General features: G+C 36.7%; 1 long non-coding RNA gene across 1 annotated transcript; it reads right to left on the reverse strand.

Annotated features, from left to right (window-relative positions):
- Positions 1–1,304: 1,304 nt before the first annotated feature.
- LOC310898676 lies at positions 1,305–11,301 on the reverse strand. The gene is made up of 3 exons (XR_014583528.1): positions 11,252–11,301; positions 8,058–8,140; positions 1,305–7,266 (listed from the first exon to the last, which is right to left on the reverse strand). It is a non-coding gene; the product is annotated as an uncharacterized lncRNA (long non-coding RNA).
- Between the last annotated feature and the right edge of the window lie 14,058 nt (positions 11,302–25,359).

The following is a 25,359-nucleotide window of genomic DNA, read 5'->3' on the forward strand; positions in this document are numbered from 1 at the left end:
GCCTTTTCACACACTAATGTTGTTTTTGTCAAGTAGAACTAAGTTAAAAAAAAAGGCTCCTTTCTAGTTTGTTGTAGAAGAAAGCTGTTCGTTTTTTTTTCCTGTATCTTTCCAAAGCAAGCCCAGAAATTAAGCATAGTTGCATTGTTGTAATTGTTTTTCTGTGTTCACTTTAAAAAAACAACAAACAAACAAAAACCCAACAGCTTTCTCCTATTTATATTTACCTAATTTTGATGAGTTGTCTACCTAAACTGTCTGCTCAATGCCCACCAAAAGGGAGAAAAACAGGCATCACCAGGGCATGATTCAGCCTGACTTAAATCAGAGTCTTTCTCTACAGTGACCAGACTTTAATGACTGTATAAAGAGCATGATTTGTACAGCACTTCTGTGGAGCAAGGATTCTTTTAGTTTTAAAGATTGGCATTTCGGAAGTAAAGATCATATTGTTCCTTTCTGCTGTCAAGAAAATTATCTGTTAACTGGAAATGGAAACCCACAGCTGGTATTTGATAGAACAGACAGTGCAAAAGACAAAGTCTGAGAGGATGTGGGTGAGTCTCTAGATTCATGTTTTAAAACTGATTTCTCTCTACCTTCAACTTCCCAAGTGTAACTCTCTTATATACAGACTTTTTTTTTTTTTTTTTCTCCACAGGTTTTGTATTTCACAGATGACTGGTTGCCTTCTTAATCTAAAAGAAATGTTACTGTCTTTTAGTTAAAATAAGGTTTTGGTTATATTTTAAAATAAAATTGATTGTATTTTATCTGGTTGCATAATAGTATGGGAAGTAATGGCAGATAACAGGATTTCTGGTGTGGCCAGATGAGCTACCACAACCACATGTCAAACATGTTCTATTTTTGTGCTGATGTAGCACAGATTTCAGTTTCAGTCACCTGCTCATATTGCATGTGGGAGTAGCTGGAACACAAATAAACCCTTCGTATAGCTGCACTTATATGAAGACACAACCTGATGCCCTTATGTTTAGGCTCCAATTAATTCCTGGCTCTAGAGTCCATACTTAGCTGTCCCAGGCAGGTGCAGTTAAAACTTGGCTTTTGTTTTCTCTCAGCAACATTAGTCACAGATTTACCAGATAGGGCCACAGGGCTGTACTCCTCCTCCTCTCCTGTTACATGTCAGGGAAGGAACTATAGTACCTTATTATCACTGTGTTTGCATCCAAGCACAGACAGTTGAACTGTAAAACACATGTTGTTATTTGGCAGTTGGGGAAATCTGATGCTGAGCTTGTTTTGTAGTAATTAGTCTGGGAATGGCGGTCATTGAAAGTCAGGAGGTGTGTTCATCTATACTGAATGTTTCACAGATTTTTAAGCACAACCAGCACTTGATTAAATCTGTGTTCAAGATGACTATGTTCAAAAGGATTTCCATGATAATATCTAGTCTCCCAACCAAAAAAAATTTCTACTGGTTTGTTGGTCAGCAAAAAGAAACATGGTATGAAGTGAAAATACCCTTAGAATACGTAAATGAAAAGCAAAAGAAAACATGTTTAAAATCCCAATGCAACAGCTGAAAAATATATATGCTTGTTAATCATCCAAATTATTCAATGGATTTGTATAAACCACTCATGTATTTAAAGATATTCAGGATCAGTTCAGAAAAGGATGAAATAGAATTAACCAATTTAAACATAAATGACATTCAAAAGAAATGTTTTGACTAGTCAATTCAGTGCAGAAATGACTAAGCAGCCTAATGTATTGGGGTTGAAGCTTTTAAGGTCTAACTTCTGAGAAAATAATTGTTTGTCATGTTACTACTCTTTCTTTTACATTGGGTTTACAACAGTCTGATGAAGTAGAGTTATTTCTTGTTTACACTGCTGTACTAAAACAGAATCATGACATGAGCTGATGCTACATCTATGTGTTATGCTCTGTAAATCTGTATTTAAAATGTGAACAAAACAATGTATGCATAATTTAGAGTGAACATTGTCAAAACAACTCTGTTTGTACTCTCTCACACAGCTGTATTTAATCTGAATGACAGAAGATCACATGACCAATTGCAGGATTTGACCTGGAGGATACAAAAGAATTAAAAAGAAAAAGAAAAGTTTAAATTACATATAACAAGACTACTAGCCCTGAGACAGAAATACAGAATATCTGCTGTTTTTTTAAAGGCCATAAAAGTAAAACAATCAGGCAGGTTGAAGACCTTTTCTGAGATTGTATACACTCTGTGTCCTTAGTGATGCATGATAGCAGCTGATTATAAGGCAGAAGGGGGGAACTATTGGAAAGAAGCAAGGTTTTTGTCAAGAGAAGTCTATCTGAAGTCAAAAGGGCAGTTTCAGCAGCTGCCCACTACCAAATTTTAAACTGAACCCTGGTCTGGGCACTTGAAGATGGCCCAGGATGCAAAATCTAGTCAGTAACAGATTTATTGATGCCATAATTGGGCTGAAGAGAATGAATTAATCAATCATGACTCCTCTGACTCATTGCAGTGCACAAACAGGATCAGAAGTGGGTTTTGGTATGTGAAAATAGCCCTTCAGATGTAAGGTAAAGGATGAGTATATAGACAGACAAGGAATTAGGCTGTGAGACAATACATGCTAACCATGATGACAGTATACTCCCAACCTATCAGTTGCCTCCCCTTTCTAGAAGTTTTCTTCTGTTTTCACTAAATGGTAAAGAACTTCTCAAACAGTGCTGCACTCAGTAGTGAACACAAGTAAACAGCCTTGACTTACTGTTGGTATGTTCTGTAAGAATTTCTCCCACTTGCCACTACTGAACCTTACTAGGACACAACGTAAGCAGACTTAGCCTTTTTCTGGTTATCGAGCAGACATATTTATCCACTATTTTTATCTATTCATTTTTACATCACTGATTTTAAGGAAGGGTTTGAAGGAGGATAATGAAATTATTCTTCTATTTCCTCCTATTGTTGATTCCAGGAAGTTCCTCTTAAGCATGAGTGGGCAGCTGGGCTAGTTTTTCAGAAGAGGTTGGCATTTGCTATGAATGACCAACATGAACAAGCTCTTTGGAAAATGTGATTACTTATTTTTCAGTTCTAAAAGTAAACACTTTTGAAAATCTGTTCTGATTGCAAATGTCAAAAACTTGTTAATGAATACAAGTGTTTTCTTTGTGGGGAGGAAGGAGAAAAGCGGAAGGGAATTTGCTATGCGTATTCACAGGGATGAATTTCACCCTGAATGGCAAATAAGGATGGGTTTACTAAGTTTGATTGTTATTACTATATTTCTGACTCTTATTAGAGAAATATGCTTAGGAACAATGGAAAATGAATTTTCTATGTTTGATTTCTGTACCATCAATCATCCATCCATCCATCCATCCATCCATCCATCCATCCATCCATTTAATGAGAGCCACTGAAGTTTTCCTCAGGAGAAGGGAAAAAAAATTACATCCTGCAATTAATTCAGGCATTGCAAAATGTCCATTTATTTTTGCTGGGTGCATTAAATCAATTCTATGCATTATTCAGTGCATTGAAAGAAGCTGGACGACAAAAACTTCATCTGTTATTAACCCTCAGTTCAAATGAAGACAATGTTTTTATAGAATCATAGAATGCTTTGGGTTGGAAAGGACCTTAAAGATCCAATGCCAACCGCCCTGCCATGGGCAGGGACACCTTCCACTAGACCAGGTTATTCAAAACCCCACCCAACCTGGCCTTAAACACTTCCAGGGATGGGACATCCACAACTTTTGGGGCAGTGCCATGAATTTATGTTATGAATTGTCCTCTGCTGCTAAACCTAAAAGTCAGTGGGCTAGTGGAATTGCTGATTCCTTTCAAAATACAGTGCCTATATTCCTTTTTGTTGAATGCAACCGAAACCTAATAAAAACTCCAACTTCCAGTATTTATTGTGCTTTACTTCATTCAAGAAAAAACAAAACAAACTCACACACACAAAAATATATAAAAAAAATAAACAACTCCTGGCCTTGCTCCAGGTGAAACTCAATGTTTAAAGTCTCTCCAGAAAAATGCACTGTCTTCAGGTAATAAGTTCGTAGATACAATCTACATTAACAAAGTTAACAAATTTAATTTTTATTCACAGCAGATGACAACATCTGCACTCATCAAAATCTTTTTAAACACAATCTTTCTTTGCCCTCCTTTGGTTTCTTTCTAAGTTACATTTCCTAATACTGTTTGCTGACTTTTTGCTTTGTTTTTCCATATCAGTCACCACTTCATAACTTTAATATAGCAGTTAGTTGTCAGGATAAAATCAAAACATTTACATATATAAAAATGTAACAGTGCATTATCAACATTTCTTACATATTAATGATCAGTCACATAACTAGACAAATTGGGATTCAAAATTATTTTGTGACCCAAAGACAGCTCCAGCTCAAATTTCTAAAATATAAATATTTAATTTATCTGAACTAGTTAATTTTAGGCTCCTTCTACAGTTAATGGAAGGGAACAAATAACTTCAGAGGGCAGTTTATAATGCTAAGATAGATCAAACTTTTCTCCATTGACTGTAGGATGAACATAGAATATCTAGATATTTAACTCTGAAATACCTAAAATTAAGTGAGATGAATTCCAACCAAAATGTCAATGTTACATCTTTTTAAAGGAATAGCATTTTTTTTGCATATTTAGTTAGTGTGATATTAGAAAAGTGGCATGCTAAAAAAGTGCAATTTTATATATTCAGTATTAAAGTTGGGAAGGGAAACATAAGGAAAACTGTTAGCATCATTTAAATTGGTTAATATTAAAGGATCACCTTCTCCAAGCTTGGGAGTGATTTCCACTTTGGTGGAAAAGGATCAGGTCAGGGAATACTGGATATTTCTAAGTCCGTTGGCCCAGATGGGATGGGCCAATGAGTGCTCATGGGCCATGGGATCATCCATGAATGCTGAGAGAGCTGGCAAATGTGATTAAGAGACCACTCTACAATCTTTGCTTGATCGTGGCAAATGGAAGAAGTGTCTGAAGAATGGAGGAAATGAAATGTTACTCTGATCTCCAAGAGAGGCAAGAAGGAGAACCTGGGGAAATACAGACTGGTCAACCACACCTCATTCCCTGGGATGGTGAAGGAACAGCAAATCCTGGAAACCATTTCCAGGCACATGAATGAGAAGAAAATCATCAGGAATAATCAGCATGGATTCACCAAAGCAAATGACCAACCTGATAAGCTTCTATAGTGAACTGTAGCCTGATGGATGAGGGGGAAGAAGTGGATATTGAGGGTGAGGAGTGTGTGTGTGTGTGTGTGTGGTCCTGGGCAACCTGCTCTATGTGACCCTGTTTGAGCAGGCAGTTTGGACCAAATGACTTCCAGAGATCCCTTCTAACCTAAATCATTCTGTGATTTTGTGATCATTTTTAACATAGTGAATATGTACACGACTTTATATGCCTTCATATTTTCTTTATGCTTTAAATGCAGCAGAAGCTGATCAAAAATGTACAAAACCCACTACTTAACATATTTCCTGTTAGATTTCTTAGTGAAAAATGTTAATGCTTTTATATCATCAGTAACGGAGCATGATTTAGCCCAGCTGACTTGTTTTCAGATCTGGCATATAGTAAAGAAAACCTGTGTTTTCTGGAAACGTATATGAATGTAAATTTGCAAATCTGTCAGTGAACATAGTCTGTTTTGTGTTTGTAATAAAATCTGAAAGCAAGTTAACGTATATGGCATCATATATATGACGTTTCTCAGGAAAACACTCTTAGACTCCCCCATCTTGCTTTTGTCTCCTTTGACGTTTCTGCTGCTCAGCATAGTTTCTGTGCTGTAGAGTTGGAAGCAGGGTCTTTTATCTTAATACAAGAAACAGCAGTTTACTTTGTTCTGCAGCCACAAAGTGGGATTAAGAAATGTAAGGTCACTGGAAATACAGTGGAGAAACAATGAGTTGGCATCTGTGCTTTTAAACAGGAATGATTTTTTCCCTTTTCAAAAAAAAAAAAAAAAGGGATTGAAAATCAGAGTGTGTGGTTCAGCTGCCTAAACACAAGTGTGTACTACTGTCACAGATGTCATAAATTAACTTTCTGGTCTCCAGGTGTACTCCAAAAGTACGTGAATCTTCCTTAAACCCTCTGTCATATCTGTCAGCCCTTTCAGCATATATTATATGCCCTGTGAAGTATTAGTTAACCATAGTTCCCTGAGTTTACAGGACTGACTGTTATTGATGATGGAAAAACAGCATCATACAAAAACAGCATCTTTTTGTCTAAGTTCTATATATTTAACTGAAACAGAGAGAGCTGCTGAAATCTGTTGCTTGACCTAGTATGCAAATACTTCCTTGGATGATGAAGGGCTATTGGGATTTCTCACAGTGTGACTAGCTATACACAGCCTTCAAAAAGAGGTCTTAGTTGTTAAACATGATCAAAAAAGTTGTATGAGCAACTCAGAAAGGTTTTGTGTTACCTTTAGGGAAAGTGTTGGAAAAGTAGGTCAACCAAGCAAAGCCAGGGGAGGGAGGAAATTATAACTGTTATCAACCCAGACGAACTTTGGAGCTTGTTACAAGGTAGGACACTCAAGTCTTTGAAGTGTTTGTAATTGTTTATGGTTTTCAATTTTTAGACAGATGGAATGGGCCTTATTTTACATTGGCATAAACTGGATCTCTTTGATTTAATCTACACCGGGTTTGATCTCCAGGACACAGAAAAGTGTGGGTATAGTAGGTGGATAGCAGAGTGGTCCACTTGGCAGAAGACAGGCCTGACTGACAGGTGTTCTTGTTCTCTTTCATTGACTTCTGAGAGGGTTAACTCCTGGGGCAGGCAAAATAGACAGCTGTATGCTACAGTAGGCAGTTGGAGGCAAGAAAACAATAAGGCTATCCTGCCTGACTTGCCTTTGGGATTGCCTTGGAAAAAAAAAAAAAGACACTCTTTTGCCACTGTGAATGAGCTAATGGCAGGTATGATTGCAGCAACTCATATTTAGCGCTGCATATACTTGCAGCCCACCTGATCTGGCTATTTTGGTGCCAGTTCTAAAGAAAAAGACAGGACAAAGTCCTCAGCAAACTGTTCTCGTTGACCCTCCTTTGAGCAGGGCTGACTTTTAGTTGGAGTGGATGATTTCCAGCAGTCCCTTCAGCTTCAACTAGTCCTTGATTCTGTAGAAATCAATCTCACAACTATTTACAGTCCAGGAAATTGTCTTCATTATGTAAATATACCTATTTTTTTGACTGAAACTAAGAAAAAAAAAACCAGAAAAAAACAAACAAGGACCTCAGAAAGCTTCAAAGTTGTTTTGCCAGCAGATATGTTTAAAGATATAAGATGTTGATGAAGGAGGTGCTAGGTCTGTGAAGTTTGTTTGCGTGTCTTTTATCGTTTATTATTTATTTATTTTTTTAAAGTTACCAGTGGTGTGGACAGAATTAGAGGTTGCTTCTTGAATTAAGATATTTCTGTCACCACCCACATCTTTCAACAATTAAAAATTTATTTCAGAACTGTACCAAGAGATAATTGTGTTTTCCAGGGCTGGACTCATGGAATGAGTCAATACCAGGTGTGGTTAAGCATGCCCAAAACCAAAACCAAAAGATATTGCTCATTTATGGTACCATTAATTAGAAATTTAATCAGTGGGCTTTAAAAAAATCTTTCTTATTACTGGGTTAGCACTTATACATGCCTTCATTTCTGAAAGACCTTGATTTCTGAATAAGGAAATCACTTAAACAACAACAACAACAAAAACCCACACAATTAGGACTTTTAAATTATAGGTGTGGCCTAAAGGGAGACATCAAAAGCTCTGTTTCCTTCTGAATATGTCAGTATTTTAGATGGACAGCTTGCTCTTTTCCTAAAGGTTAATTTAGAAGCTATTAATTTTCCAAATATACTGTGGCCAATCAGTAATCAAAAGCCATGAGGGAGAACAGATAAGCGTGGAAGTGCTAAAAGTTGAAAATGTGCTTCTTTGTAGTTGTTTCTAGGGAGACATTGCAGGTAGAATATCTGTTTCACTTACTGTGATTGAGTGCCAGAGCTGATGAATTGGTTTAATGTAGTCCTTATTAACAACTTGCAGAGACCAGCAAACTTCGCAACCTTCTAACAGGAAAACATTTTGAAAATTTGCGAGAATACTAAAGACAGCAAAAATGTCATTTGAAATAAATGGGAAGATTTTTTTTTTTTCTCCACCTTCAGAAAACATAAAAGTCAGACTGCTGTGTTTGAACAACAGACTAACTACAGACTCTTCAAGCTACTATGCAAGTTATCAAATATCCTAGTGAGGACTAGAGGAACACGACGAACACTTTTCAGGTTTGTCTTTTATAGATCCTAAAAAGGGAATACAGGACAGAAACAGAAATAATCTGATATGATATATTAGAATGTGTGACTACGCTGAAAATGTTCAAAATAATCCACTGTTGTTCAGTAATTCACTGTTGCTGAGTAATAGAGATTTCAATAATATCTTTTTTCAGCCTCTTCCTTTTCTTTCATCCTTTCCCCAACTATTTTGTTAGAAGCGATAGCTTCAAATGCTGTTTTTTTGGCAGAAATCACATAGCTTTCAGCCAAATTCTGACTTTGTTTGCACAGCCCAAACCTGCAGCCAGTTAACATGCTTTCACTCAATATTCCCCCATTGCTGGGTGGTCCTTACATCATGCCAGCTCTTAGGTTTTTCAGTACAGTATCAATCTTTAAATGCTTTGCATGGGTGATCCTTTTGTCCTGAAAAGTGAGGGGGTACGCCATTACTCACACTAGAGTTTTTTTGTTTGTTTGTTTTTATCTTAATAATAACAGCTGTTATATTACCCTCTTTGCAAGTCTTCTTTCACAGAATTATAGAGTATCTTGAGTTGGAAGGGACCCATAAGTATCATCGAGTCCAACTTGATGTGGTGTGCACCACACAGGTCTACCCAAAAATTCAGCCCATATGACTAAGTGCACAATTCAATTTCAATTGCAAATCTGAGTGAGCAGCTGGTGAAGTTTGCTTGATATAGGTTTCCATCAAACATCCTTCATTTGCTAATGATCTGCTTAGGAGTACTCTGAAGATATCTTTCAGCCTTAGATGTTTTCCTTCCACCATCAGTACGTCAATCAGGTGATCAAACAGTGAATTATATAATATTGCATCAGATATTTATCTACATTTTAAGATCCAGATTATTAAACAGCACTAATGCGTGCTCATAGTCTGAGTTTGCTCTGCTCTACTGAGATAGTGTTTACCTTTCTGATAAGGGAAACAACTTGATCATATCAGTTATAACAGCTGGACTGGTTGATTGCACGGTAGCAAAGTAATACCTATGTGCAGATATTTAAGAGGCAAAAGGAAGCCAGACGCAGATCTCTTGAAGGAGACCTTGTACGTGAACTGCTTTTTTTACGTGGTTCTACTCCTCACTTGTACAGCAATGAAAGTGGTAATGGCTAAAATGGGTTTCAAGGTTTTCTGAAATTTCCCTCCAAAAAAGGACCAAAATGATACCTGAGCACTAATAAAGAATTCTGAAATAAGGCTTCAATAATTAAAAAGCCCTTGTGAGAGTGAATAAGCATGGGCAAAGTAGTAAGTTTCAATTTATGCAAGCTTTTTGTTTATTGGTTGTCTTCAAGTCAACAAAATCTAAGAAAAAATGTAATGGAAGGCAGAAAAGAAAAGAGAGAGAGAAAAGAGAGAGAGAGAGAAAAGAGAGAGAGAGAGAGAAAAGAGAGAGAGAGAGAAAAGAGAGAGAGAGAGAAAAGAGAGAGAGAGAGAAAAGAGAGAGAGAGAGAAAAGAGAGAGAGAGAGAAAAGAGAGAGAGAGAGAAAAGAAGAAAAGAATCATCCCAGCAAAAATATAGGCAATGAAAGATATCAGATCTCTCCTTTAGTTCATTTGGAAGAATTTATGCATGTTCTGAAATTACCTACATTTCAGTATGCAAGCAAACAGTGACAAAAAATCTAGCCAATATTAAATTGAATCTCACATGGACATAAATAAACATTAAATCTCTACCACCATGCTATCAATCAGGTTGGTCTACAGATGTTGTATTTATGCCCAAAGGAATTACTGTTGCTTTTCAGTGACTTTCCTTTATAAATCACTCACTGGAGGGAAGCTGAAGAAAATGAAGCAAGAAACCAAGAAAGTAATCAGTACCTTGCATTTGATTTTGGTACAAATACATACAATATTTGATCTTATTTATATTTAAGTAAATAGATCTATAAGAAATTGTGGGATGCAAATTCCCCCTGGGACCACACAGACAGACATTTTATTGAAGCTCCTTCCCAAAGGGAACTTAACTGAACTATTACTCTTTTAGAGTCTTCGATGGTGCATGTCAGCTTCCCCAGGTGCCAGGTTGGACCTATGGTTTTGGCACCATGTCATCACCACTTTTTTCCAGCTTTCCTGTTTAGGAACAACTCTGAATGTCACCAGCTCTATCTTTTGTTTATTACTTATCAGAGAGTTTGTAATTTCTAAACATCTGTGTCTTGCAATTGTAAAACTACTCTACAAACAAATGAAGATAGATCTGGGATGAAGCTCAATATTTAAAACATACTATTAATTCAAAAGTCTTGGCAGACTACAGAGACTAACAGATTTAGGAAAGTTTAATTTCTGTAGCCAACAGAAGACAAGATAATTATGTTGATAGCACCTTACAAAACACATCTAACTCCCTTATATACGGGTGTATGGATAAGAAACATATTTGTGACAAAAGTTTATTACAAGGTTCTGACTAACATGCTGTTACAAATTTTCTCAATGACTCTGTTCCTCCTCCAGCTCCATCCTGTCCCCATTTTTACAGTTCTATAACAATAAGCTAATAATTACACCATCCTTTTTCATGTAGCTCATCACATACAAGAGAAAATTTTCCCTTAATGAATGTAAATATGGTCCCTTTAATATAAATTAGAGAAATATAGTAATATGGACACATTAAGGTTCTATTAGCAATAAATGTTTTCCTTCTCTGTTGGCAGGCAATATATTCCCCTGCTTCCAAATGAATATGTATAGTCTGCACTAACTGAAGAAAAAAAGCTCAGAATATAAAATATTTTTGTTTTGCTTTCTAAACCTTTTCAGCTCTATCAGTCTCAGGAAACAATCGCTGCATTTTTAGACAATCCTGTAACTGCACATAGGGGAAATAAATTAGTACAAAATACCTTTTCAGTAATCATCTGTTGGATGTGAAATATCAACAAGACAAAGGTAGAAAAATAAATAAGGATGTGAATATTAATCATTCAACAGCTGAAAGATAGATATCTTTGTAGAGGCCCAACTTCTCAGCTGGTATAAATCAACAGAGATCTGTCAGAGCTGTGTTGATTTATGTCAGCTGGGGATTCAGCTTCATGTTTCTCCTAAAGCAGGAGACAAGATGTCTGTTCAAGTCTACTCAGATCACTAATGGAGGTATTTTAAAGAACAAGAGGACAATCTAGAACACATTCCCATTGACGTTCAATGGCAATTTAATGCCTAATTCCCATTACTGGCTTTGTAAAATCTCTCTGTAAAGCTTCTGTTTTACATTACCATATTTATGTGTTCCTAAGGATTGATATGTTTCCTGGAATCTGCTTCCAGTTAAACAATCATCAGATTTTCCTTGGGAAAAATAAATTCTAATTACTCATGTAAAAAAACACTGGTTTTAAATACTCTCCTTTTCCTTTTCATTTCTTTTGTCCTGTGAAACATAAAGGTGTCCTGCTTTTGTTTGACGAGTGACAGTAGATTTAGTTATGGACCTGTAAGAACAATGTTGAGAGTGAGAAACTCGTCATCATGATAATTTGATGCAACACAGGAAGACTGCAGTAAAATACACTATTCCTAACTGTTAATTAGTCTTCCACATACGTAACAAGGTAGTATGGAAATGCTGGCCAAGAAAAAAAAGTAACTGTACATTACAAACAAAAACTGCAAATATAAACTAAAAAAAAAAAAAAAGGGTCTGAGAAGGTACCTGTTATTCCCTTTTATTCATAAGCTCAATTGCTTTCTATTAATAACATGTAGGTAACCATCTATCTAAGCCCTGATGACGCATGAGTTACTTGTGCTTTAAGGCACACGGATGAATGCATGTCTGTAGGAAGGAGTCACCCTTTAGGGATTTTCCCTGTGCCCATGAGAATACAATTCCACCAGGGGATTGTATTGCCAACAGGCTTTGTATAGAAAATGTTATCATTTTCTATACCCAAGCAAACCCAAGGAGGTAAACAAAACTGTTCTCTAAGGAAACAGTAAAGTCTTGGCTTCAAATTTTTGGTAGCCTTTGGCTGGCAGGGAGAACCAGACACAGCAAATATGACGAAAAGAAAGTTGGTTGTATCTGCAGAAGTCATGTGCAAGGCAACCGGATATAACTGGGCAACATGGACGTAGTGAGGTTGTGATGAAAGTTTGTGATGTGAGGAGACAGACACCCTCCCTTCCCTTATTTAAGAGTTTACTGTTTATGATTACACTTTTTAAAAACATAGGGAATAAAAGATATTTTATCACTGTCTCTAGTTCAACTTTCTTTTCTAAGATCAAAGCTAAGGCCTGTTTATGAGGAAATTATCCAGTGGAGTTCTTAAAACCATCAAGGAGGGAGATGGGCCCACGTCTCTGGGCCTGTGTTTCATTAGTAGCACTGTACATAATTTTTCCTTTTAACAAGCAGAATATTTCTTTTAGCAACTTGTATGTGTCTTCTCTTTTAACCATACATATCTGAGAAGAGCCTGCTTTTGTTGTCCTGAGGGCACAGCGCTGGCTCAGGTATGACTTGTTTTCCTCCCTGACCCCAGGTGGTTTTCTAGGAGGCTGTGTCACCTGCTCTGTCATTTCCCAGCCTGTACTGACTCACAAGGTTTTACCATCTAGGATGCACGACTTCACATTTAGCTTTTACATTTATATATTTTAAATTATTTCTATTTTTAATATATATACATAATGGGAAGAGATGAATTATTGATACTTTTTTTTTTTTGGTAATTTCTTGTATGACATGTTAAAACAGACTGCCCAGGAGGATTTTAATGGAATAATGGAAGAGTTCAGGACAAGAGGAATGCGCTTGCTGAATTTTTATTGTGATATATTTGTCAAGGGCTGGATTAGAACATAGACTTAAACCTTAATCTTTCATAGACTGGCATTGTAATTAGAGACAATATTGCAACAGCAGAGTTGCAAGTTACAGGACTTTCTGGGTAAAGAATTTTTTGTTTGTCCAGCTGGTAGTGCAATGTGACTCCAAGGATACTACAGCATTGCAAATAGATGCATGATTATTCTTATTGTTAATGAAATTGTTGTTTTATCACTAAGAGCAGAGGGAAAATGTTGTCACTCATTCCATCTGGTAAACGCTATTTGTTTTGTCTTAACTCAGATCAAGATAGTGAGCTTACTGCAAACATGAGAATCTGTCTTCATTTCTAGTTTAAAATGTCCTACAAGTACTTTAAATCAATGCATCGCATTGTAGAAAGAAGCGCCTGAAAAAGGGATTCCCATCATCTAGGAAATTTTATTTCCTATCTCATTCTTTCCCAAAATAAGAGTAAAAAGCCAAAATGTCATTGCCCAATAACAATTTATTTTCACTCCTTATGCTACCTGTAAGCTAATATCAAGACTTCCATTTATTTCAGTGGTATGAGAACTTTTCATTCTTACAAAAGGCAGCTAAGCACCACACAGCCATTTGTTCCCTCCCTCTACTCCTGAGATGGGATGGGGGGGAGAATTAAAAAAAAAAAAAAAAAAAAAAGTAAAAACTCACAGTTTAAGATAAAGACAATAATAACAATAATAAATAATAATAAATAATAACAATAATAATAATAATTATGATAAAAGAACATATAAAGCAAGTGATGTACAACACAATTGCTCACCACCTGCTGACCGAACTAGTGGCTGCCCACCACCCTGCATGATGCTATATGGTATGGAATATCCTCAGGCCTATCTGGGTCAGCTCTCCTGGTTCTGTCCTCTCCCAGCTTCTTGGGCACCCCCAGTTTCCTCACTGTCAGGGCAGCACAAGAAGCTGGAAAGTCCTTGACTAAGTATAAGAACTGCTCAGCAGTAACTAAAACATTGGTGTGTTATCAGCATTATTCTTGTCCTAAACCAAAACACAGCATCACTTCAAGTACTAGGAAGAAAATTATCCCAGCCAAAAATAGGACAAGTACCCAAAACTAGAATCCTTGGGGTGTGATTATTTTTATTAACTGAAGTTCTCCATTTAGTCCAACAGAAAAAATCCTAACATTGACTCGATATTGCTACACAATTCTTCCTCTAAATTTTGTAACTGACTTTGTTTTCTTTCATAGCTCCATGGACCTTGTGGTTCACTTTTTTCCAGACCCAAATTTGTGATTTTTTTTTTAAGATATATATATATATTTAAAAAATCCACCATAGAATTTGGTTTGATTGAACTCCCCAAACTAATTTATATTATCTAAAGGTAAATAAATCTGTTGCATAAAATGCATAAAAGTTACGAAGTGTCCACATGGAGCTTTCTACCCGTCAAAGAGGTAATCAGCATTTTGCTTAGCAACCAATCTTTGATTATGCTAGTTAATATTGAAGGTGGAAACAGAAGTGGAAGATTTGATGCTTAACTAGAATTGATTGGTTACATAAATTGTCCTTGAATAAAAGGTGAGAATTAACCTAAACTTTGGAAGATATCATACAAATAAAGTACACTTTAAATGATTTTTTCATCTTGAAGGTGCTTGATTGATCACTTATAAGTACATTGTCAGCAAGATGTTTCAGTTTTTTAATAGTTTTGATACTCTTTTCAAAGGAAGCAATTGATGGGGAGGAAATAAAAAGGTTGTTGTTACTTCAGGTAAAGAAAAGGCATAATTTCAAATATGAGAAACAGCAATACTATAAACACGCCAAGCTATTAACCAACCACTCTTCTTAGTTAAATTTGTTTTTCTAAAAATATACAGGCTTGGTGATTACTATGATATTCAGAACAAATCTGGGGAGGGAATTGTTGTGGTTTAATTCAGCAGGCAGCTAAGCACCACATGCCATTGGCTTACTCCACCTGCCCTCCCTCTCCCCTCTCCCCCAAGTGGGATGGGGGAGAGAGTTGACAAAAAAGGTAGAAAACTCCTGGGTTGAGATAAAGACAGTTTAATAGTACAGAAAATGAATAGAGGATAATAGTAGAAGTAGTAGCAGTAGTAGTAGTAGTAATAATAATAATAGAATATACAGAACATGTGATGCAAAATGCAATTGCTCAGCACCCACTGGCTGATGCCCAGCCTCTCCCCAAGCAATGGCAGCCCCACCCTGGCTCCCAGTTTTATTGTTCCACCCAGTTAGTTTTATTGTTCCACATGATGTCACATGATATGGGACATCCCTTTGGCCAGTCTGGGTCAGCTGTCCTGGTCGTGTCCCCTACCAGCTCCAGAAGGCACCCCCAGCCTTCTCACTGGCAGGGCAGTGTGAGAAGCTGAAAAGTCCTTGACTAAGTGTAAGCACTCCTCAGCAATAACTAAAACATTGGTGTGTTATCAGCATTATTCTCATCCTAAATCCAAAACACAGCATCATGCTAGCTACTAGGAAGAAAATTAACTCTATCCCAGTTGAAACCAGAGTATTATCACAAACCAATGGAGCAATTCATTCTCCTACTACAATTAGTGGTAACAGAGAGGTGCTTTCAGAGAGCAAGTCATCTCATCCCCAGAAGATGTTTAACATAAGGAGGCTGAATGACCTGTCCAACTGTCTTCTTTATTTATAGATGGAAAAGAGGAATGGGTTTCATCTCATGAAATGAGGATATCTACATTCTACCATATGATTACCACAACCTGAAATAGTCTAGTCCTTCAACTGACTTTACGAACTTTGTCTGACTCTATATCTCAACTGTCAACACCACACAGAGTGAGATTATTCACAGCATTGCTGTTTTAGATGTGGTCAACCTGATTGCTATTTCCATGAAATTGCACTAGAGCTTCTAATAAAAAAAGGTAATGACAAACTTTATTGAGTCTTTGGAATTCATATGAGAACAATTGTCATAATCATAATAAAGAAAAAAAATTAATACATCATCTTCTAAAAATCATTCCCCTGTATTTGAAGCAATGAAAACTATGAAGACAAACTTTACGTATAATGACATGGTAATGGCTTTCATTTTCACATTTTCTACTGTTTTAATAGGAAATGTATGTATTAAAAACTGCTGCAAATATTTGAGTTATAAGAACTCAGGAAATTCCTAGTGACATTGATGGCCTCTTTTACAGACAAGAAAAGAATAACATGTTAGTGAAAAAGTTCAGTCAAAGCTAATGAAAACATTAAATTTTAAGTGAGCAATGTCTGTGACAGTTTGGTCCATTATGGACTCCTAAAAAGAGCTGGAAGAAGATATCACTGGAAACAGTGAAGAAGTATGGCACTAATCTAAAATTTGTCAAAATCAGATTCAGCTCCTTACTGTAAAGACTTTTTTTCCAAAGAATGTTATGTTACAGTTTCAGCATTGGGGCCTATTTGTGATAAGCCTACATTCAAATCCGTATGCTGTATGTGCACAATGTGGCTTGTTCCTAGTGACCAGACCTCTGGTCTGCTATGCAAAATGGCCCTACATTTCTATTAAGAGACTGCCTGCTTAGACACCTCCAAAGTATGCTTCATTTCTCACCTTTTCAGATGAATCCTGAACAGATTTAAAGACCTGTTCTTACTGCCTGGTATAGGTTACTTTCTGTCTAGCTTATTTATTTCCTTACTGTTTTCCTCTATGCATTGGATAAGAAATAGGAGGACATTTATTTAAATGAGAATTGAAGTGTTTGGTAAAGCCCCAAGAAACATAGCAATACCTGAACTATCTGGTATTTTGGATAAAATTAAATTTGTATCCAAAATCATTTTTGGATTAAATTTTAAATGATTTACCATCATCACACAAGAATTTGGAGTGCTATGTGGTAGCAAAACCACTCTTTCAAAATGCCAGGCTAACTCACATGATCCTAAATAATTTTTTTCTCTCTGATGCATGTTGCTCAAAGGTGAAATCTACTCAAGCCAGGTAGCTGATGCCATACTTCAGTCAAAGTAGAGTTTGTTTTGAGGGTTTAGGTTTACCTGACCTCCTCATAGATGTTAACAATTGTCTTTGCTGGAAAGCCTTTGTTCTTCTTCTTCTTCTTCTTCTTCTTCTTCTTCTTAATTATTATTAGTATTATTAAAATCTGAGGTAATTTCTTTTGATCTTTTCCTCTCATGTTCTAATGGTTTTGATACCTGGCAATATTTTACTTCTTTAGGTGACTATAACTGTCAGGCAGCACTTGAACTCTAGAAATGACAGAATATAGGAGAAAAGTCAAACAGGCTGTCTTCTACTGACTTTATGCTGAACATCCAGAAGTTAAGCCTTTTTTTAATTTTCAAAGATCTGATTCTCATGCATTTGACTGGAAGAAACAATATGATACCAAAATCATCTTCAACCACGCAGCTTGTAATCTTACAGTAGCTAAGTGTCATGAAAGCCAATTTAATAATTAACTCAGGTGTTTAGGACATCCATTGTATGTCTCTCTGATGCTATCCACAGGCAAGTTTATCATTCAAGAGTCTCTTTTGGTCTGATATTTATCTCATTCTTAAGAACTCTGATCCAGGACCTCCTCAACTGATAGGAAATCTGCATACCAACAGTAAAATCATATTAAGTGTGAAATATAGCTTCCCCATTTCTGATCCAAGAAAAATAATCATAATTCTCTTATCCCTTGCTGAAACTTAACAGTCTGCCAGGTGGCAACCACAATTTCAGAGACATATGCTTGAAAGGCAAAATGTCTATCCAGTCATCCTGAGACAATAGCCTTCAAAAATGTGATTCCAATGATAACTATATTGGATTTGGAGCTGCACAACAAAATAGAACTCGTGGTCTCAGAGGCTTTTAAAAAACATTTGGCTTGATGCTAGAATCACTGTGCTAGCAAATAGTTTATTTTCTCTCTCTCTCTCTCTTTTTTTTTTTTCTTTCTCTTTTTTGCTCATTTAAAGTGTCCCCAGAGTAGATGGGGCATTGTTTCTTGTTTTTTGAAGACGCAATTAGAAGCAAAGTAAGTAAAGATTCAGACATCTGGACTAGCTCTGAGCCAAAATTCCTGATGTCTTTTCTAACACACTGCTTATCCTGCACATCTGCTGTAGGGTAAAAAGTAAGGAAAAGCAAACCAAGCAGTCCATCCCTATCTCCTCCAGATACATAGAATCATAGAATCATAGAATCATAGAATATCCTGAGTTGGAAGGGACCCATAAGGATCATCTAGTCCAACTCTTGGCACCGCACAGGTCTGCCCCAAGTTTAGACCATGTGACTAAGTGCACAGTCCAATTGCTTTTTAAATTCAGACAGGCTTGGTGCAGTGACTACGTCCCTGGGGATCCTGTTCCAGTGTGCAACCACCCTCTCGGTGAAGAACCTCTTCCTGATATCCAGCCTAAACTTCCACCGCCTCAGCTTAACATGTACATGGAAACTTACATCTACAGGACCTACTGTTCCTGTTGGCCTTCTGGACATGACACCAGGCAGTGAGAAAGGTCTCCTGGACTTCACTGTGATTTCATTCAGACACAATGTATTGATCCTTCCAAACTCCTTATGTAATATACAAAGAATTATCTGGATAAGCTTAATAAATACAAGTGACAGATAAAAATATGACAGTGGCCATTGTATGCTTCATGATCTTCAGTCAGTGAGTAGCCCCTACATAACTGTAGATCTGTGGTAGCCAAGAGTGACCTTGCAAGCCCTGGGGTGGGAAGCTTTGGGAATTTGTATAGTCCTACAAAGCACACATTCACACTTTGCTCCCAAGAACTGAGTATCCATGTCTGTAACAGAATCATTTTTTTCCCCCCTGAAATCTCTCTCTGAGTGGGTCTGTAATGTTTCAGCCATAACAAATTTCAACCGTCCCTTGGATTAATGTTTTGCTTAGTTCAGGTGAAGACAAGTTCGGAGTCCAGCGTCTGGAAATTATCTTCTAGCCTCGTACACGTTACCAGTAGCCAAAGAGACTGATGTGTTTCCCATTCAAAAAAAGCACAAAAAATACGAAGATCTTGAAAGGAGTACTCAAAGGAAGACTGCAAAAGCAGAAAATATTCAGAGCTTTCACTTTACAGATTCTTTAGACTGAGATTTTACATCACTAGCAACCCACATTTTTGTTCAGTGCACAGGAAGGTTAGCTGATTTTATTTGGTTTGCTTTCTCCAAGCTAGTCACCTACCGTTTTTCAAGACTGAGCCTATCACTGATTTTCGAGGTCTTTTCCAACCTATGTGATTCTATAATTCTATATCTAGCTTTCTTGGGCTAATTAAGTGTACATAGATGATCTCTTCTCTTGTCAATAACTTGAGTAATCCACAAGTTTCAGGAAAGGAAGTGAAAATATTTACTCGTAAAACAGACAGAATTAATGGAAAATGATTGTTCTTGCCATCAGTCATACAATATTGTCTTATTTTCATGACATGCAGCATTCTTTGCAGTTAAAAATCAGACCTCTTCATTGCAAGTGATGCGTTTAGTAGTGAAGTTTATTCACTGTAGATTTAAAAGAAAAAAAAAAAAAAAAGGAGATAAAAAGTGAGAGCAGGTGCTCCTGACTCCAACTGGTATTCCCAGCAGAGGTATTTCATATTTCTGATGCATCCATCTGTGTGGCCTTACCTCAGGTGATTAGTGAGTTTAAAAGATGTGACATTTGCAGCTTACTGATGTTACATACTGGCCAGCACCATATCAATCACTGCTGCTAGACACAAATGCAGCCTGTCATCAGAAGACATCTCTTTTCCCAAAGCAGTTTTATGTCAAGATGAGAGCAGTGTGCTCCTGCCTGAGCTAAGACAGATCAGCTCTGCTGAAGTCCATGGAATTATGCAGAAGTTAAACTAGGTTACATTGACCTATATGTGGTAAATCCTCCTTTCATCTATTCCCTTGTAAACTCAGTGTGAATACAGTGATCTTAGTGATGCTACTGCAGTATTATACTACTGCACTGGGAGTGTGCATATGAACTTAGCTTCATGTGTTAGTACTTGAACTAACTGGATTTTTTTTCCATGGACTCTTGTTACAATTGGGAAGCATTGATTATAGGAATGTAATAATTTAAACAGCTTCTACATCAGATTTCCCTAAAATATAAGCTGAAAGATTTGTGCTGTTAAGAAGTCTCCCATTTCATTTAAACCTTTGATATCCATTTGATAAAGGTTTTGACCTCCTTGGGAAGTTGGTTAACCTTCCTGGAAATTTTAGTGTCATTAGCTCCTAGATACCTGAATTTTTGGACTGTCCCATGACTGAATTAGGACACCTAAACTTCTGCATTTCTTCCATTGTGCACTAGAAATATTAATATCTATGGTGGGTTAACCTTGACTGGCTGCCAGTTGCCCATCAAGCTGTTCTGTCACTCTTCCTCCTCAACAGGACAGGAAGACAAAATAAGATGAAAAACTCATGGCTCAAAGTAGAGATAAGGAGATCATTTACCAACTACTGTCATGGGCAAGACACTCTATTTGGGGGAGATTAATTTAATTTACTGCCAATTTTAAAAATAGAGTAGGACAGGGAGAAACAAAGATAAAACTAAAAGCTCCTCCCCTTTACCCCCGCCCCCCCACTGCCCCTTCTTCCCAGTCTCAACTTCATTCCCAATTCTTCTACCTCTCCACAAATCTAGTCACTGAAGTTTTGAGGTATTATTTCTGCTTGATGGTTATTTGCTGACAGTCATGTCCCAGTAGGTACCTCAGGCCCAGAGTCATGCTAAAATGATGTTTTCCAGGTGTTAGTTTTCTCAGGCCAGGGTGCACCCTGATGCACCCCTAAGTTAATTCATCTCACCTGTCCCAGAGTTTGATTTCTGTTTTATGAGGACAAGAAGGGCCTGCAGAGCACTTGGATCAGCATACTGATCTGGAAAAGAGGGAATCCAAAACAATTCAGGAACATTGGTGTGCATCAACAATACAACATGGAAGACTCCTTAACTCTATAATCTCCCTTCATACTCAGTGGAGAAATACCACCACCACCAGTTATGGTTGGTGATCTAATCAGACAAAAACTGAGTGATTCCTTGGGAATGCATTAATGGAGAAGGAACCTAGGGTGACTGGTCATCTTAATTAGGAAATTCAATGTCTGAATTTCTGGAAGATGAATGTTATCACTTTGCTAAATGTTAATGTTAGAGCAAATTCTCAACTGTTTAAGTGGGTATATTCTTACCACAGTGTTTTATCAACCATGAACACAATTAGTCCTATTAATTTCTGTAGGGGTCTTTACAGTAGCTCATTGGATACTTCTCCAGAGAAACGGTGTTTGTTCATAAATTGCATGCATTTCTCCTAGAGTTTTAAAGCTTTCTAGTCTTGCAGCTCTCAAATATTTATAGCTGCTTGTAATCACTGAAATGCTTTTTTTTTGGGGGGGGGGGGGGGGGGAAATCATTCAAGCTGTTGTTTTAAACATGTATAACTATGGCTTGTTTTAACAGTTATTTCTCAATTTAGATTCAAAATATCTCTTTCTTCCACTACTTGCTCACTCACTCAACCTTAGGGTTAGGAGTGGGAAACAGAAGAGAGAGATCCTAGGCATGACACTTCGTCAATTTGCCTTTAAGACTAGTAATACTGAGGCAGTGATTACAGCTCATTTATTTGTTAGCAGTAAGAGATTGGAAGAGGATTCACTGGATTAGACTTTTTTTTTTTTTTTTTTCTGGTTGCATTTTGCAGTATATAAAGCTCTCCTTGCAGCCGAAAGTGCCTATCCTTCTGTCTGCTCACACTCTTTCTGGCTCCATCAATCTGAAGTACTCTGTCAGTTAAAACACTACAGAAGAGGATGGTGGGAAAAGAGAATGCTGAAATAATTATTGATTGGCTGTTTTGACATAACTGGCAATCTTCCTAGTCTTGCATCTTAGTTTCAGTTCATTTCCAGGGGACATATCAATATAAAATATATGTAATAATAATAATGAGAGAAAATTATAACAGTTTTATGAAAATGATGATGATGATGACAGTATCAATAATATCACATTGTAGTTAGCAATGTTATAGTTTACCGCAGTTTATATAAAAGTCACTATTATTATCTCTGTTGCTTTTTAAATGGATAGTGAAACCAAGAAATAAAGAAAATAGTGTGTTCAAGGTCACTCCACAAAGCAACGGAAAAGCTATGAACAGAAATCAGGTTTCCTGAGTCCCAGGCCAACTTTTTAATGTATGGCAAGAATGCTTCTAGATAACAGGCACCTAAGAGAATGAAAAACAAGTGCATTAGATTCAAAGCATCACATTAAAAATGTTTGTTTTTCAGATTTTATAGACTATTCACTTTTATGAAATCCAGAAATTTACATTTATTTCCAAGACACAAAGGAAAAAGAAATGATACTCCATGACTGTTACTATTCATAAACTTTTCTGGCAGTATGTTTTTTTTGAATAAAAAGCATTGGGATACTCTTGCAAGTTGGATGCATAATACATAATACACAATATACATTATACATTATAATTACTAGAGGTATTACTGTATTCATATGAATTGAAGATGTGGCTATATATGCATAGACTGGCTAGTGGACCTAACTACTGGCTGCTTGCCTGCCTCTGTCAGAAACTAAACCATTATGTGAGGTAAAATCTCAGCTTCTTGTACCTCGATATGATCTGAGGCCATCTCGCTCTTCCACTGAGGGAGACAGGTATCACATAACACCACAAACTATTCATCACTAAAGGGTCAGCAGTTGCATTTTAGCAGCATTAGAGTTTCTGAAAGTATCTCATAATCTAGCTTTGTGCATTGGTTTGCTAGGTATCACTGTGATCTTGCATGAAGATCTGAAAACAAACAAACCAAACCAAACCAAATCAAACGAAACAAAAAGCTCCTTATCTGATGGCCTCAAAAGTTAAATAAATGCTAATTTGTATGCAACGTCCTTTGTCTAGAGGTGATCCCAGTTTGCCAATTATTAACATTACTTTTGATTAGTTCAGCAAATCTCAAAGGAGATATGTTGCATTAATAATGAGCTGTAGGCATTAACAATACATGTGAAGATCTTGCTGTACTCTCTGTGCGTAGTCCCACTGAGAATATTTGTAGAAAAGCAGTGTAAATAAGGAAAATTTTTAAATGCCCTAGATTCTAATGACTTGGAGAATTTGGGGCACTTACATTCTTTAAGATCTTTATATTTTTTTCTAGGATGGTGAAAAGAAGTGGAATTAAAGCTGTTTAGAAAGGCCAAAAATAATGAGATTATCTTTGCAATTTCCCATTAAAATGATCTAATTTTTGAAGCTAACTTTGCAAATAAACAGTGGGTCATATTTTCTACTGGTGTCAATTTTTCCAGGAAACACAGATTTTTCTCGGAGACTTAAACCATATTGCTACAGGATTTCATGAAGGACCATGGATCACTCCAGTAGAGAAGTACCATGGATCACTTCAGCTGGCAGTTCTGCCCAGCTGTTAATTACTTGTACACTATGAAATGTTCATGGTTAGACTGCATGAATAATTGAACTATGTAGCCAAACAGTCTGAAATAGACAGACTGCATGAAGGTGAAAAACCTAAATGTGTGTGTGATGTGTGAAAAAAATATTCCATTCAAGGGAAGATGATTTTATAATTTACTTATCAGTGTATTTAAGAATATGAAGAATATAAGATGAATGAGATTTACAAATGAAAATAAACTTTTTTTTTTTTTTTTTTGTAGAGCACATTTCAAAAAGTTTTTAATTTTCTCTTTTTCATTTTTAGATTTTTTTTCCCTTTTGTGCTTGTGTATCCTCACTTGGGTCATAGAGTGGGCATAGGAGTAGTTCACAGATAAATGGCGTTCAGGGATACAACTGAACAGAGGACATAGAAAGACTGAACACAATATGTTTTCCATGGATAAATAAATAAATAAATAAATAAATAAAAGTGAGGGATATTTTAAATAATTTCAAATGTTACCCTTCCCTTCCCTTCCCTTCCCTTCCCTTCCCTTCCCTTCCCATTGTTGTCTGTTGTGAAAAAACATGCATGCTAATTAAGACCTGAAAATATCTTCCAAATTATTTTCTTCCAAATTTAATCATATCAAAAATATGTTTTTTTTTTTTTTTGTATTTTTAAAACAAGTTGGCAAGGTTTGGGCTGTGACAGTTACTTTCCTTTGTATAAGCTTACATGATGCTATGTTTTGCATTTTTGATGAAAATAGTGGTGATAACACACTGTTATTTTTTGAGTTGTTGCAGACAGCTCACAGAGAGCCAAGGACTTTTCAGCTTCTTGTGCTGCCCTGCCAGCGAGGAGGCTAGGGGTGTACATGGAGTTGGGAGGGGACAGAGCCAGGACAGCTGACCCAGACTGACCAAAGGGATATCCCATACCATGTGACAACATGCTCAGCAATAAAGGATGGTGTAAGGAAGGAGGAAGAGGGGGACATTTGGAGTTTTGGTATATGGCTTCCCAAGAAACCATTGCATGTAATGAACCCTGTTTTCCTGGAAATGGCTGAACACCTTCCTGCTGACGGAAAGTAGCAAATGACTTCCTTGTTTTGCTTTGCTCGTAAGCAAGGCTTTTGCTTTACCTAGTGAACTGTCTTTTTCTCAACCCATGAGTTCTCACATTTCCACCTTTCTGCTTCTCTCCCCCATCCCACCTGGAGAGAGTGAGTGAGAGTCTGTGTGGTGCTCAGCTGCCTGCTGGGGTTAAACCACAACACAGGTTAGTAAGAGGAAGGTTTCATGTGAAAACTAAAAAGTCAAGGTAGAAATTAGATATTTTTTAGCCAAAAGCTAAATGAAATTTCCTATGCCAAAAGACTGAACAAGACCTTCAGCAGTTTGAAGAATGATTCCTGGGGAAAGGAGTAATTATATAAGAAGATTAGATGTGATTTTTCCAGTTTATAGTAAGCAGCATAATTTTATCTAGTTCATTGTTTTTCTTCTCATTCAATTTAGGATTAAATTAGGTTCTTCATTTCACCAATATGTATCTGAATTAAATAAAAAGGTTTGGACTTCCCTATATACTAAATTTTCTATTATATGAGCTAATGCAGAGATA

The sequence above is a fragment of the Anser anser genome (genome assembly GCF_964211835.1).
Source record: "Anser anser genome assembly, chromosome: 4".
Lineage (NCBI taxonomy): Eukaryota > Metazoa > Chordata > Aves > Anseriformes > Anatidae > Anser > Anser anser.